Source organism: Neoarius graeffei, chromosome 1, assembly GCF_027579695.1.
Source record: "Neoarius graeffei isolate fNeoGra1 chromosome 1, fNeoGra1.pri, whole genome shotgun sequence".
Taxonomy (NCBI): domain Eukaryota; kingdom Metazoa; phylum Chordata; class Actinopteri; order Siluriformes; family Ariidae; genus Neoarius; species Neoarius graeffei.
In genome coordinates, this window is record NC_083569.1 from 86,527,307 (window position 1) to 86,542,753 (window position 15,447).

At 44.9% G+C, this 15,447-nt stretch overlaps 1 pseudogene; it reads right to left on the reverse strand.

Annotated features, from left to right (window-relative positions):
• LOC132885406 (splicing factor 3B subunit 2-like) overlaps nt 1-15,447 on the reverse strand; it is a 51,893-nt pseudogene that overhangs the window by 18,854 nt on the left and 17,592 nt on the right.

The window sequence follows — 15,447 nt, forward strand, 5'->3', positions numbered from 1 at the left end:
ATTAAACTTGACATAACTACATTGCTTACCAGCATTCACATAAGAATTTCACAATAATAAACTGAATCCCTAGCTACATCTGCAACGGCTAAAATCCTCCTACCGCTCACTCTCGTGGCTAACATTGGCTAACGAGGAGTTTAGCTGCGATCACCAAATAACAACACATTAATAAACTTACTGGGCAGAATGGATCTTCAAATGCCGGACGAAATTGGAGGTCGTGGTCTGGCTGTCAGAAATCGTCACGTTGCAAATCTTGCACTGCGCCGTTCGTCGTTTACCTTCTAGGCAGTAGCCCTTGAAGCCGAAAGTGATGACTCTTGGGATGGCTGACATGATGATATGATGTGAAATCTGTGAACACACCGTGGCATGGGGCGTGCCGGTATATAGCCCACGCAGAGAGCGTGCCTGATGGACAGGGCGGTGACAACGCAACGGCAGTGCAATCAAAATTACTGAAGTATGTGCATATTACATTTTATTTTCACAATAAAAACACGATGGAAATAACACTCAAGTCACTCAAGTCATCGTGTGTCAAGTCAAGTCAAGTCCCGAGTCTTAAACTTCCAAGTCCGAGTCAAGTCTCAAGTATTTTCATGTTTTGTCAAGTCAAGTCACAAGTCATGAAAACAGTGACTCGAGTCCAAGTCCCCAAGTCTCAAGTCCCCACCTCTGCTATGAACACATACAGTTAGGTCCATAAATATTTGGACAGAGAACATTTTTCTAATTTTGGTTCTGTACATTACCACAATGAATTGTGAACAAAATTCAGATGTAGTTGAAGTTCAGACTTTCAGCTTTAATTCAGTGGGTTGAACAAAATGATTGCATAAAAATGTGAGGAACTAAAGCATTTTTTAAACACAATCCCTTCATTTCAGGGGCTCAAAAGTAATTGAACAAATTAAATAATTGTAAATAAAATGTTCATTTCTAATACTTGGTTGAAAACCCTTTGTTGGCAATGACTGCCTGAAGTCTTGAACTCATGGACATCACCAGACGCTGCGTTTCCTCCTTTTTAATGCTCTGCCAGGCCTTTACTGCAGCGGTTTTCAGTTGCTGTTTGTTTGTGGGCCTTTCTGTCTGCAGTTTAGTCTTTAACAAGTGAAATGCATGCTCAATTGGGTTGAGATCAGGTGACTGACTTGGCCATTCAAGAATATTCCACTTCTTTGCTTTAATAAACTCCTGGGTTGCTTTGGCTTTATGTTTTGGGTCATTGTCCATCTGTATTATGAAATGCTGACCAATCAGTTTGGCTGGATTTGAGCACACAGTATGTCTCTGAATACCTCAGAATTCATCCGGCTGCTTCTGTCTTGTGTCACATCATCAATAAACACTAGTGACCCAGTGCCACACTGTAAAAAATAGAATTACGCTTTGTTCAAGTTATTCCATATTCACAATTGAATGGACAAGAAAATATGAATAATTATTAACGAACAGAAAAATCCACATCAAACTGATAGGGTGCACCTCAATGATGTGTAAATATCAGGGCCGGTTCTGCCCTAATCTGGACCCGGGTGCAACATCGCGCAACCCCTAAAAAAAACACACACACACACACACACACACACACACACACACACACACACACACACACACACACACACCAGTCTAAATCAGGACAACCATCACATAACTATAACTATAAACATTCTACATCAACTATTTTAACTAAATGGGCTATAATAAATCAGCCTGCAGCCACGGCGGGCTAAAGTAACCATTCAATGACACAACTGAAAGCCTGCAGGAGATAGTCCCTGTGTCCTCGATTTCTTCTGTTCGTCTACTAAGCCAAGAAGTATATACTCGTTTTGCGTTTTCTGCCTCCTTTTTTGTATTTTCAACCCTGCGTTTATTTTCTTTCCTTTTCTGAAAACCCGATTTGTGTCCAGACATTTTGTTCTGCTACCAACGAACTAACTCGTCAGGTCTCGTCTCTCGAGCCCGCGATGATGCCCGTGGGAAGGGCAACAACTGATACATTTTTACAAACAGCCAATAAACAGCCAATAGGGAGGTTGCAACGTTCAGGCTCTCCTTTGCTCAGAGACACTCAGTAACGCACTTATTCAGGAGCAGAGAGAACTCTTTATTTTTTTATTGGGGCCCCTCTCCACACCAGTCCCGGGTGCAAATGCTATTGTTGCTACCCCTCCAGAACCGGCCCTGGTAAATATACAATAGTGAATAATCTGAATTGAAAATACATGATTGCCACAGGTGTTTATTCAGCGCATGCTCTTAATGACCAAGACACGGGGTTTCCTCTCCCAAATGCAAGGGCTGGGCAATGTGGTTCTCTCTCCAGTTGAAGTTCATGGCTCGGGTGGATAAGGTGCCATACCATAAATCCGGGGACCCGGGTTCGATTCCGACCCGAGGTCATGTCCCGATCCCTCCCTGTCTCTCTCTCCTGCTCATTTCCTGTCTCTACACTGTCCTATCCAAATAAAGGTGAAAAAAGCCCAAAAAAAATATCTAAAAAAAAAAAACTTGTGATAACCTCAATTGCGGCGGCACGGTGGTGTAGTGGTTAGCGCTGTCGCCTCACAGCAAGAAGGTCCTGGGTTCGAGCCCCGGGGCCGGCGAGGGCCTTTCTGTGTGGAGTTTGCATGTTCTCCCCGTGTCCGCGTGGGTTTCCTCCGGGTGCTCCGGTTTCCCCCACAGTCCAAAGACATGCATGTTAGGTTAACTGGTGAATCTAAAATTGACCGTAGGTGTGAATGTGAGTGTGAATGGTTGTCTGTGTCTATGTGTCAGCCCTGTGATGACCTGGCGACTTGTCCAGGGTGTACCCTGCCTTTCGCCCATAGTCAGCTGGGATAGGCTCCAGCTTGCCTGCGACCCTGTAGAAGGATAAAGCGGCTAGAGATAATGAGATGAGATGAACCTCAATTGCCTTTTTGTACTACTGTGAATGCCACCGTTCAGCAAAAAGAGAAATCTATGTTGGCAGAATGAGGAATTGAAAATTCACTTAATTAAGAATTCTTAATAAAGATAACAGTGTTATCATAGTTTGGATTATCATGGGCACATCGTTGGCAAAACATAAAATTCTTAATGCAGACGGTTGCCTTGAAATTTCAAGTATTCTCAACTATTCTTTTTTTACAGTGCACTGGCAGCCATGCATGCCCAAGCCATCACACTGCCTCCGTCGTGTTTTACAGATGATGTGGTATGCTTTGGGTCATGAGCTGTACCACGCCTTCGCCATACTTTTTTCTTTCCATCATTCTGGTAGAGGTTGATCTTGGTTTCATCTGTCCAAAGAATGTTCTTCCAGAACTGTGCTGGCTTTTTTAGATGTTTTTTAGCAAAGTCCAATCTAGCCTTTTTATTCTTGAGGCTTATGAGTGGCTTGCACCGTGCAGTGAACCCTCTGTATTTACTTTCATGCAGTCTTCTCTTTATGGTAGATTTGGATATTGATACGCCTACCTCCTGGAGAGTATTGTTCACTTGGTTGGCTATTGTGAAGGGGTTTCTCTTCACCATGGAAATTATTCTGCGATCATCCACCACTGTTGTCTTCTGTGGGCGTCCAGGTCTTTTTGCATTGATGAGTTCACCAGTGCTTTCTTTCTTTCTCAGGATGTACCAAACTGTAGATTTTGCCACTCCTAATATTGTAGCAATTTCTCGGATGGGTTTTTTCTGTTTTCGCAGCTTAAGGATGGCTTGTTTCACCTGCATGGAGAGCTCCTTTGACCGCATGTTTTCTTCACAGTAAAATCTTCCAAATGCAAGCACCGCACCTCAAATCAACTCCAGGCCTTTTATCTGCTTAATTGAGAATGACATAACAAAGGAATTGCCCACACCTGCCCATGAAATAGCCTTTGAGTCAATTGTCCAATTACTTTTGGTCCCTTTAAAAACAGGGTAGCACATGTTAAGGAGCTGAAACTCGTAAACCCTTCATCCAATTTTAATGTGGATATCCTCAAATGAAAGCTGAAAGTCTGGACTTTAGGTCCATGTCCATTATATAACTATAACTTGAATAGGTTTCAGTAAACAGGTAAAAAAAAAAAACAACAAAATTTGTGTCAGTGTCCAAATATATACGGACCTAACTGTACAATAAACCTTTCTACTGACTACAGAGAATGAAACGAAAGACTGCTGGTAAAACTCACCTCTTTTTTAGAGAGTGTGCTTTCTTCTTCATAATCCGAGTACGGACGAGAGCTGTTCATGTCCACATCGGCCGTGTCGTCATCTTCCTCTTCTGAGAACACAACACACACACAGTGTTAACCCTTCCGTTTCCTGGAGCAGTTTGCTCGGCTCAAGGCCGTTCACTGCGTTCTCACCTGTAGGAGCGGCGGTGAGCTGCTCCTGTCGGACCTCCTTCAGCTGCAGGATCTTCTCCAGAGCCTGAGGGATCTTCGGCCCGACTCCCACATCATCACTCTGCCACGCCTGATCACGCAACATACAAGAGATAAAATATCTGGATCAGCAAAGAACAAAATAGTTATTTTTACATTAAGACCTGCGACTTTCATGTCATTTCCAAAAGTTAAGACCCAGAACACTCATAAAATCCCATCATGCACTGCACTGGCTCGTGTCAAGCTGCTGTAGTGTCATGCAAGCAGAACAGCCAGAACACACTGGTGCAGCGATGAAACCATTTTCGTGAAGCATAAAAGAGCAGGTCATACCTCTCTCGCATCTTCTCCAGGTGGAGGTGGTACTCTCTGCCTCTGACTGCTCTGCGGTACCATGGAAACGCCTGGAGGGGGTGGGCCACTGGTTATCAAGGCTACAAGAAGTAGTGTTGAGATGGTGAGAGGTGAATGAAATTTATAGCTCAGCTCACTATTTCAAGCAAGTAGCTTTTTTTGTCCCGCTAGAAAAATTTACAAATTGAGAAGATTGTGTTTACGCCCATACCTAATGTAAAAATAGCCTTTTGTTACTAGCTGTTTTTTGTTTTAATTAGGTAAAGGTGTAGATCTGGAGGGTCCTCAGGCATAGTGTTTTGGTAAACTGGGATGTATGGATGCTGTCACCCCCCGGCTATCACACATTCACTCGAGTTTGTTGATGGTGTAGTGGCTGCTGCTTTATGTCCTGGGGCTCCCTCATGTCTGTGTTACCTTCTGGCTCTCCCTTTTAGTTATACCGTCATAGTTGTTGGCCGCTGTGGCCTGATGGTTAGAGAAGTAGCTTTGGGCCCAAAAGGTCACTGGTTCGATTCCCTGGATCAGCAGGACTAGCTGAAGTGCCCTTGAGTAAGGCACCTAATCCCCCCCCCCCAAGTGCTCTGGCAAGAGTGCTGGTGTACCTCGTGTCCAATTAGCCAAAGAAAAGCTGATGATGTGATCATCAGCTCGGGTGGTTCCCGACTGTCATAATTAGCCTTGCCGGAGTCCTTGCTTACACTCAATGCAAAACGTATACTGTTTTTAACCATTCAGTGACACCGGGCATACCCAACAACTTGTGTTTTCACATCTCGATCTCCTGAGATGGAGATGCTGACCTCTTCGGCTCCTCGGACCTGCCTGATCCATCCTGATGCCCTACTTCTGGTTGGAGTCTCATCACATCGCTCCTGTGGAGGACGGCCCCGCATGGACAGTCGAAAGTCGCACTTGGAAGATGCTCTGGACACTTACAGTTTTGCTATGATGGCTGAGGACTACAACTGACATGAGAACTTTAGGACTGCAGTCGTACTCAAGTCTCCAACAGTTGATAACTTCAAACAGACTTCATATTTAACACTGAGGTTGCGATCCCCCCGGGGGGACTTTTTGGACTGTTCCAAACACACGTCTGAAGCTCCGCGAGTTTTTGTGCTAGAAACATTCAAGTAACACCACTAGAAACCTTGAATCTTCTAGTTTTCCAAAAAATTTTTTTTATATATCTCAACAGCCTCTTAACGACACACCCTTCAGCTATTCACATGTTAAGCGCATGGAACATCAGTGTCGTCATTCGCTCATTGTGTAGCAAGGGGAGGTGAGAACACGCCCCATTTCACCGGTATAAACAAGCGCACATGTTCACTTGTTTCCATACCAACTGAGAAACTTTGAGGAATGGCCAATGCAAGGAAGATGTCTCACTAGCGGTTGTTGTCATGCTTTTTCGGTTAGTGTATAGGGAGAGCTACATTACATTTAGCAGACGCTTTTATCCAAAGCGACCTTACAATTGAGAAAAACAAAATCAAGCTACAGTAAAACACAGGAAATCAGAGTAAGAAGTGAGTGCATGTTTGATGGTTAGTGGGTTGTTAGGATAGGAGGTGCTCTTTGAAGAGAAAGAACTAGTTGATCGAAACGTGCCATGTTATTTTCGTCAAGTTTTGAAAACATTTTTCTGTTGCCAAACTATGTTTCACTGATTTACAGTAATTAGTTACCTAAATCAACATGCCCTGCATAGTCATAGTTTATCTTCATTGCTAACTTTAGATTTATTATAGTCCGTGCATAAGATTATGAAATGCAGCTCTGGCTTTTAGGGCTTCTTTTCTTTGCAGTAACTTTCCAAGCAGAGAGGTGTGGGAGGGGGCAGGGAGGTACAGGGGCCAGGGGCTTTGACAAATGGACTATTGACAGTGACGGGGGGGGGGGGGGGGGGGGGAGAGATTACAGGTGAATTACACCTACCTCATCAATATTCATTTGAAAGGCCAACTGGCTTTGAAGAAAACAAGCTGTGTTCACACTTATACCGGTACGAAAGTGGTATAACTGTATCGATACAAAGTATACCGGTACAGTTTAGTGCATCTGTCCACACTAGCGAGAAATGTTTGTGGTTTTCTTTCACGGAAGTTGAAATGCGCGTGCGCGAAATGTTTCCGTGGTTACCGAGTAACTTCCTTCCGAGAATATGGCGGATGAAACAATGCGTGTGTGCTTTTTGTTGTCAATGTACAGTCTGTATTTCTGGTGGTCATTTATTCAGTCGAACCGTATAAAACGCGCGAGGCAGTTACGAATCTCCCTTTCTCCCCCCTCCCTCCCTCCTCTTCCTTTCTCCCCCCCCCTCCTCTTCCTTTCTCCCCTCCCTCTTCTTCCTTTCTCCCCCCCTCCCTCCCTCCCTCTCTCCCCCCCTCCCTCCCTCCCTCTTCTTCCTTTCTCCCTCCCTCCCTCCCTCCCTCCCTCCCTCCCTCTTCTTCCTTTCTCCCTCCCTCCCTCCCTCCCTCCCTCCCTCTTCTTCCTTTCTCCCCCCCTCCCTCCCTCCCTCCCTCTTCTTCCTTTCTCCCCCCCTCCCTCCCTCCCTCTTCTTCCTTTCTCCCCCCCTCCCTCTTTCTTTCCTTCTCTTCCCCTCCCTTTCTCCCTCTTCTTCCTTTCTCCCCCCTCCCTCTTTCCTTCTCTTCTCCTCCCTTTCTCCCTCTTCTTCCTTTCTCCCTCCCCCTCCCCTCCCTTTCTCCCTCCCCCTCCCCTCCCTTTCTCCCTCCCCCTCCCCTCCCTTTCTCCCTCTTTCCTTCTCTTCCCCTCTTCTTCCTTTCTTCCTCCCTCTTCCTCCCTCTTTCCCCCTCCCCTCCCTTTTCCCCTCCCCTCCCTTTTCCCCTCTTCTTCCTTTCTTCCTCCCTCTTTCTCCCTCCCTCCCCCCCGCTCCCTTTCTCTGCTCCATGTAGCTCCACGGTCGTTTTGTTTTCGCATGCGCATTATATTTGTATTGATACAGAGCCGCTTCATCTGTCCACACTACAGCGAAGCACTACAGTACCGATACTGTACCGGTACGAAACCCATACATTTGTGGGTTTCGTACCGATACAGTTATACCGCTACAGTACCGGTATGGACCCTTTTCACGTGACGTCACGACAAACGCGGCCGCCATTTTGGACATGTACTACCAGTAGTTTACCACAGCCAACATTGAGGAACGACAGCAAAGAAAGTTTTTACTTTCAGCAAGACTTCCATCATGCCACTATATTGTTGTGCACCTGGATGTAGTAACCATCAACAAACAAGGCAAGGGTTATCGTTTTATCGGATCCCGGTAGATGCTGACTGACAGAGAAGATGGATAGCGGCATACCAACACTTGTGTAGTGACCACTTTGTTGGAGGTAAGACGAATAAAATTAGCCAGAAAAGGCATTACATTGCTGTTAACATTCCATTCTAGTTTACTGTAATTATGATCTGGCAGCTATTTACACCGGATCCAGTGTAAATAGCTGCCGGAGCCAACGTCCGAGCTAGCGAGCTAGCGCTGGCTCCGGCCGGGCGCGAGCTAGCGTTGGCTCCGGCAGCTATTTACACTGGATCCGGTGTAAATAGCTGCCAGATCATAATTACAGTAAACTAGTAAATACAGTTTTCTGCATCTCGCTCCTATTTCTTTTATGTTTGTCGCTTTCCTCGCATTCAAATCGATTCGAGCAGAAGTCCACTACATGTCCAAAATGGCGGTCGCTGTTACGAAGGTCACGTGACTGAAAAGGGTCTATAGTTGCTAGTGTGGACAGGTGTTGTGGTACGAAAGTAGTATCGTATCAGTACAAAATCCCTAGTGTGGACAGGGTAATAGATAGTCTGAAGTTTCTACAATTAGTATTGAAATTACAGAAAATTTCTGAATGCTGTTCTTACTTTTACGTAGCCAACACCTATGTTTACAAGGTTCAGACTTCAAAAGTCTTGCGTAGATATATTTATAGTGTTTTTTTTTACAAGGTTTGAAGACTCTGAAAATAGTTTTTTGTAAGGTTGTTTGCACTTAATTGAAATAAAAACAAATTTCATTACATTCACTTACTCTCATATTGCTGAGGGCGTCCAGAATATAACCATGTGTGTCACTTTTGCATGGATGTTTTTAGTTGGATGAAATACTTAAAAATGTCAAGGTTTATCAGACTGCCACAGAGCGTCTGACAGGCCCAGGACCTCAGAGTGTTTTACTATAATTCATTTCCTGGTTACATAGTTGTACTTTGACTATATAGAACACCATTATAGAAGCTTTTTATTTATAAAATCGCGCCAGCTTATCACCCAGATGAGGATGGGTTCCCTTTTGAGGTTTCTTCCTCGTGTCATCTGAGGGAGTTTTTCCTAGCCACAGGCTTGCTCATCAGCAGGGGTGTAGTGGTAAAAAAAGAGGTGGGTAAACTATAAATTTTGGGATCGGGGGACCACGACGTTGTAAGGGCCAATTCATAGTTGACGCAAGCATGACGCAAGGATGCTACGATGCGTATTGTATGAAACAACTTTTCTGACACATAGGAGTGTGTGTGTGTGTGTGTGTGTGCATGACAGTGCATGTGTGTGTGTGTGTGTATATATATGACAGAGTGTTTGTGAATGTGCATGTGTGTGTACTTGTGTGTGTGAGTGCATGTATGTATGTGTGTGATAAGGGTTCCCTGAGGTCTCTACTCTATATCATTCATAAAACAAGATACACAATAAGTATGTTTGAGGTTTATTAAATCTTAATAAAGAGAAAAATAATGTCAGTGTGAAAGAATGGCAAATTACACATACCAACAGTAGGCCATATGAAATCCATAAGCTGACAGATCACAGCAGTAGACCTTGCACTAGAAGAATGTTAACTTTTGTATGTGTGTGTATGAAAGTGTTTGTGTGTGAGTGTGAATGTGCATGTGTGAGTGAGTCCAAGCATTTGTGTATGTGTGTGTGTGACACCAAGTAGAGTGGTGTTTATGAAATCTAAATAATCAATAAAGAGAGAAAAATAAAGACTGTGTGTAAGAATGGCAAATTACACATACTTTCAGTCCAGATGTGTGGATGGCATCTGATGCTTTCTGATACTGTCTCAGTTTCCTCTGCCTCCATTTCGTCTGTCTCTGCATCTTCTCTGTCTGATTCTCCTCCCTCATTTTCTCTTCCTTCTGTTCCGTCTATTTCTGTTTTTCTTCCCTCATTTTCTCCTCTCTCTGTTTCTCCCTCAGTTTCCTCTATCAAAGTTTCTCTTAAAGGCCTATCTGATTCTCCATCCATTTGCCTTCTCTCTTTTCCTCCCTTTTCTCCTCTTGTAGTTGATCCTGTTTCATCCTCTCTTTGCCCTATTTTCCTCCTCTCACTCTCTCCTCCTTCTGTCTCTCCTCCTGCTGTTTCTCCTGGCCCCGCAACACTGTCTGTCTCTCCACCACTATCTGTAAAATTAAATTAAAACGGCTAAGTACACCAATCATGTGGACAAGTATTTCTGCCCAATCTGAATGCTATAGCCTTCTTTAAAAAATAAACACACACACCCACACCGAGAAGGGCGGGGAGGAGTGACTTGCCTAACGTTACTTTAGGCTAAGTTCTCTATGTTATGTCCGTGACATGAAGCTAGCATGCTGTCATCATGACTTCGAGATTAACATGAAATGACAACTATTTGTCTTACAATGCGCTACAAATACTGAATTTATGTTGATATAATAATTACCAAAAACTTTAGACTGCACTAACAACGTCATTTGTCTGCCAGAAAGGTAGGCTAATTTGTTGGCACAAGTTAACAACCTAACGTTAGTTAGTGGCATGGTTCACAAACCAAAACGATGGGGAGTTTATCCTAAAACGTGAAGTTCAGGATTCTTTTTGGACTCACTGTGTCGAGACGTTTTGCTGGTATCAGCTGGAAGGGTGATGCTCCGACGCTTCAGAAATCGCCTAATATCCATTTCTTCACCATTTCTTCACACACGTAATCAGTGACTAATGAATGTCGCAGTCTGCTGGCTCCCGCAAGAGGGCGAGCGGTAGACAGACAATTACTACGCGTAGGCTACGCAGTGTTGATAAAACCCACAAGAACTTGTGCAGGATCTACTAGGTGTAGGCAATTGAAAAATAACGGAAAAGCTGTTTTAATATCTGTATAAAACAAGAGACATACGTGCGTAAACTGTATTTAGAGGTGGGTAAACTATGCTTGGACGTGCGTAAACTATATTTAGAGGTTCATAAACGCTATTTCCTAAAATCTGGAGGTGGGTAAACGGCGTTTATGTGCGTTTACGCACCACTACATCCCAGCTCATCAGGGATAAACAAATTTATTAGGGACAAAATTAGCTGAGGTGTTTAAAGCCTTTAAATTTTCTGCAAAGCTGTTTTGCGACAATATTGTTAAAAGCGCTATACAAAGAAACTTGTATCTCGCCTAGAGCAGTATGTTGGCATTCATGGCACTGCTCTCCAATGGTTTAGGTCATACTTGGCAAATAGGAGCTTCGCTGTGATGATTGGCGACCTCTGTTCTTCATATGCATCCCTCTCTTGTGGGGTGCCACAGGGCTCTATTCTCGGCCCGATTCTGTTTTCTTTGTACATGTAACCTCTGGGATCAATTATAAAAAAAACCCACAATCTGTCTTTTCATTTTTATGCTGATGATTTGCAGATATATTTGCCCATGAGACCCAATGAAAATACGGCGCTTACTAAGTTACTGGCTTGTATTACTGACGTAAAGCAGTGTCTGGCACGGAACTTTTTGCATTTGAACGACAGCAAAACAATGTATTTTATTTGGCACGTCACCCACGTCAAATGTTTTTACAACAAATTTTGGTACTCTGGCCCCCTTTTTTAAACCATTTGTACAAAATCTTGGGGTAACGTTTGACAGTGGGCTTAAATTTGATAAACAGATTAGTTCTGTTGTTAGAACGAGCTTTTTTCAACTTCGTCTCTTGGCCAAAGCGAAGCCGTTTCTTAGTCGGCAGGATCTCGAGAAGGCAATTCATGCATTTATCAGTTCGAGACTGGACTATTGTAATGCCCTGTATGTTGGCCTCAGCCAGTCTTCAATTTTACGTCTTCAACTTGTACAGAACGCTGCGGCCCGATTTTTAACAAGCACGCCTAGACGTGAACACATTACTCCTGTGTTGTCGTCACTCCATTGGCTTCCAGTCTGTTTTAGAATTGATTTTAAACTTCTGTTTGTTTTTAATGCCATCAATGGCCTGGCTCCCTCTTACCTGTCTGAGATTTTAACTATTCGTGATCGTGGTAGGGCCCTGCGTTCTTCGGGTCAGCTTCTGTTAGAAGCTCCAAGGTCGAGATATAAACAGTGGGGTGATCGTTCTTTTGCTGTCGCTGCTCCCAGACTGTGGAACAATCTGCCCCCGACATTCGCACCACTATTGATCCCGGCCTTTTTAAATCCAAGTTGAAGACCTACTTTTTTAGATTGGCATACAATCCTGACTAGGGGAGTCTTGTTTTTGAGGGGTGCTTCGTTTCGTCTGTTTTATTTCATGTACTTCTGAAAGGCTTCTGGTAATCTGCAGCACGGTGGCACCTTCCGCAGTCAAAACCTGTTTTTATGCGTTTTGGTGTTCTGTTTTATGGGTTTGATGTAAAGCACTTTGGGTACCTTTTGGTTATTGTAAAGGGCTATATAAATAAAATTTGATTGATTGAAAGAAACTGACTTGACAATTCAAACAGGAAAAATAATAATAATAAAAAAAATCCTGGCTGTCTTGGTTGACACGCCTCTGCAACATTGCGTGGCGGTCAGGGACAGTGCCTCTGGAGTGGCAGACTGGGGTGGTGGTCCCTCTTTTTAAGAAAGGGGACCGGAGAGTGTGCCCCAATTATAGGGGAATCACAGGCTTCTGGTAATCTGCAGCACGGTGGCACCTTCCGCAGTCAAAACCTGTGTTTTTATGCGTTTTGGTGTTCTGTTTTATGGGTTTGATGTAAAGCACTTTGGGTACCTTTTGGTTATTGTAAAGGGCTATATAAATAAAATTTGATTGATTGAAAGAAACTGACTTGACAATTCAAACAGGAAAAATAATAATAAAAAAAATCCTGGCTGTCTTGGTTGACACGCCTCTGCAACATCGCGTGGCGGTCAGGGACAGTGCCTCTGGAGTGGCAGACTGGGGTGGTGGTCCCTCTTTTTAAGAAAGGGGACCGGAGAGTGTGCCCCAATTATAGGGGAATCACACTTCTCAGCCTCCCAGGGAAGGTTTACTCCAGGGTACTGGAGAGGAGAATTCGACCAATAGTCGAACCTCGGATCCAGGAGGAACAATGCGGTTTTCGTCCTGGTCGCGGAACACTGGACCAGCTCTATACCCTTCATAGGGTGCTCGAGGGTTCATGGGAGTTTGCCCAACCAGTCCACATGTGCTTTGTGGATCTGGAGAAGGCATTCGACCGTGTCCCCCGTAGTATTCTGTGGGGGGTGCTTCGGGAGTATGGGGTTCGGGGCTCTTTGCTAAGGGCTGTCCGGTCCCTGTACGAACGGAGCAGGAGTCTGGTTCGCATTGCCGGCAGTAAGTCAGACCTGTTCCCAGTGCATGTTGGACTCCGGCAGGGCTGCCCTTTGTCACCGGTTCTGTTCATAATTTTTATGGACAGAATTTCTAGGCGCAGCCAGGGGCCAGAAGGAATCCTGTTTGGGAACCACAGGATTTCATCTCTGCTTTTTGCGGATGATGTTGTCCTGTTGGCTTCTTCAAACCAGGACCTTCAGCATGCACTGGGGCGGTTTGCAGTCGAGTGTGAAGCGGCTGGGATGAGAATCAGCACCTCCAAGTCCGAGGCCATGGTTCTCGACCGGAAAAGGGTGGCTTGCCCTCTCCAGGTTGGTGGAGAAGTTCTGCCTCAAGTGGAGGAGTTTAAGTATCTCGGGATCTTGTTCACGAGTGACGGAAGGATGGAGCGTGAGATCGACAGGCGGATCGGTGCAGCCTCCGCAGTGATGCGGTCGCTTTACCGGTCCGTTGTGGTGAAGAAGGAGCTGAGCCAAAAGGCGAAGCTCTCAATTTACCGGTCGATCTACGTTCCGACTCTCACCTATGGTCATGAGCTTTGGGTAATGACCGAAAGGACAAGATCGCGGATACAAGCGGCCGAAATGAGTTTCCTTCGCAGGGTGGCTGGGCGCTCCCTTAGAGATAGGGTGAGAAGCACAGTCACTCGGGAGGAGCTCGGAGTAGAGCCGCTGCTGCTCCACATCGAGAGGAATCAGCTGAGGTGGCTCGGGCATCTTTTTCGGATGCCTCCTGGACGCCTCCCTGGGGAGGTGTTCCAGGCATGTCCCCCCGGGAGGAGGCCCCGGGGAAGACCCAGGACACGCTGGAGGGACTATGTCTCTCGGCTGGCCTGGGAACGCCTCGGTGTTCTTCCCGAGGAGCTGGCCGAGGTGTCTGGGGAAAGGGAAGTTTGGGCTTCCCTGCTTAGACTGCTGCCTCCGCGACCCGGTCCCGGATAAAGCGGAAGAAGACGAGACGAGACGAGACGAGAAAAAAAAACCTATGCAGCCATCTACAATATAGCTACATTGATATATGAACCTAGATCTGGTTTGAATTGAAAAGGAAAAGGTTGCTATTAAAGACAATCAGCATACACTCTACTACTTACCAGAGAAAGCAAGTGAGAAATCTGCAATTCATCCCCGAGTCTTAAGCTGAACATTGACAGTTAATAAAAGCTCATCAGGAAATCTCCACAAAAGCACTGCCATGTGCAAAATTTGAGACACTGCAATGAAATACACGAGCAGCACGAAACCTGGTTATGTTAGAAAGGTAGCAGGGGCTAATGCTAACTAAAGAAGAAACCCGTAATGCTCGCGCTTCTGCTCCACTCAGGGCTGTTAAACCCAACATTTAACTGAACTGAACCACATCAGATCAGGAGTGAATTCAAGTTTAGAGAATCATTACTTATTGTTTTGTGGATCATATGTACTAAACATCAGATCACATCTGACATGCTACTGCACGGCTCGAAATTCGCGGTGGTCCGGTCGCCCGAGGCGACTTAATTTGTCATTTGGCAGTTAATTCCTGTCACTAGCCAGCCCGGCTGGCTAGTTTAAAAAAAAAAAAAAAATTATATATGTATGAAGCGAAGATTCAGACACACCGCCAACTAAAGCCGCCACATATTAAGCGTGTGCCGTGTCTGTGTTCATCGATGTGTTTATCGGCGGGACGGAAAATACCGAAGAATTCCGAATCATATCGTGTACGAGTCAGGCTGTCAGTTTTTTCACTACTGCGCATGCATATAACGCATCTTGTTGAATATCGCGGTAATGACGTTATCAAATTCAATAGATGGGGCCACATTATCGTCCATTTAAACACGCGTTTTTGTTGTTTCATCTACATCGCAATGAAGCTTTGGCAGATGTGGAATTTTCTGAAAGGTGTACAGAAACCGCCAGAGACGGGGACAAAGCGACCTCGGTCTGAAGAGGAGGAAAAGGCCGCCGATAAAGCGTACGAGAAGGAGAAACGACAAAGGACTTATAAGCAAACATGGGAGCAGGGTAGGCCTTGGCTGCGATACGATTTTTATGGAATAATTACTTTTCAAGTTGATTCCTAGTCAATATGAAGCTCCTAATGCTTTCTCTCTCAAATGGTTAAATACAGAAAGTAGGGGTGGGACACGATTAAAAATTTTAATCTAA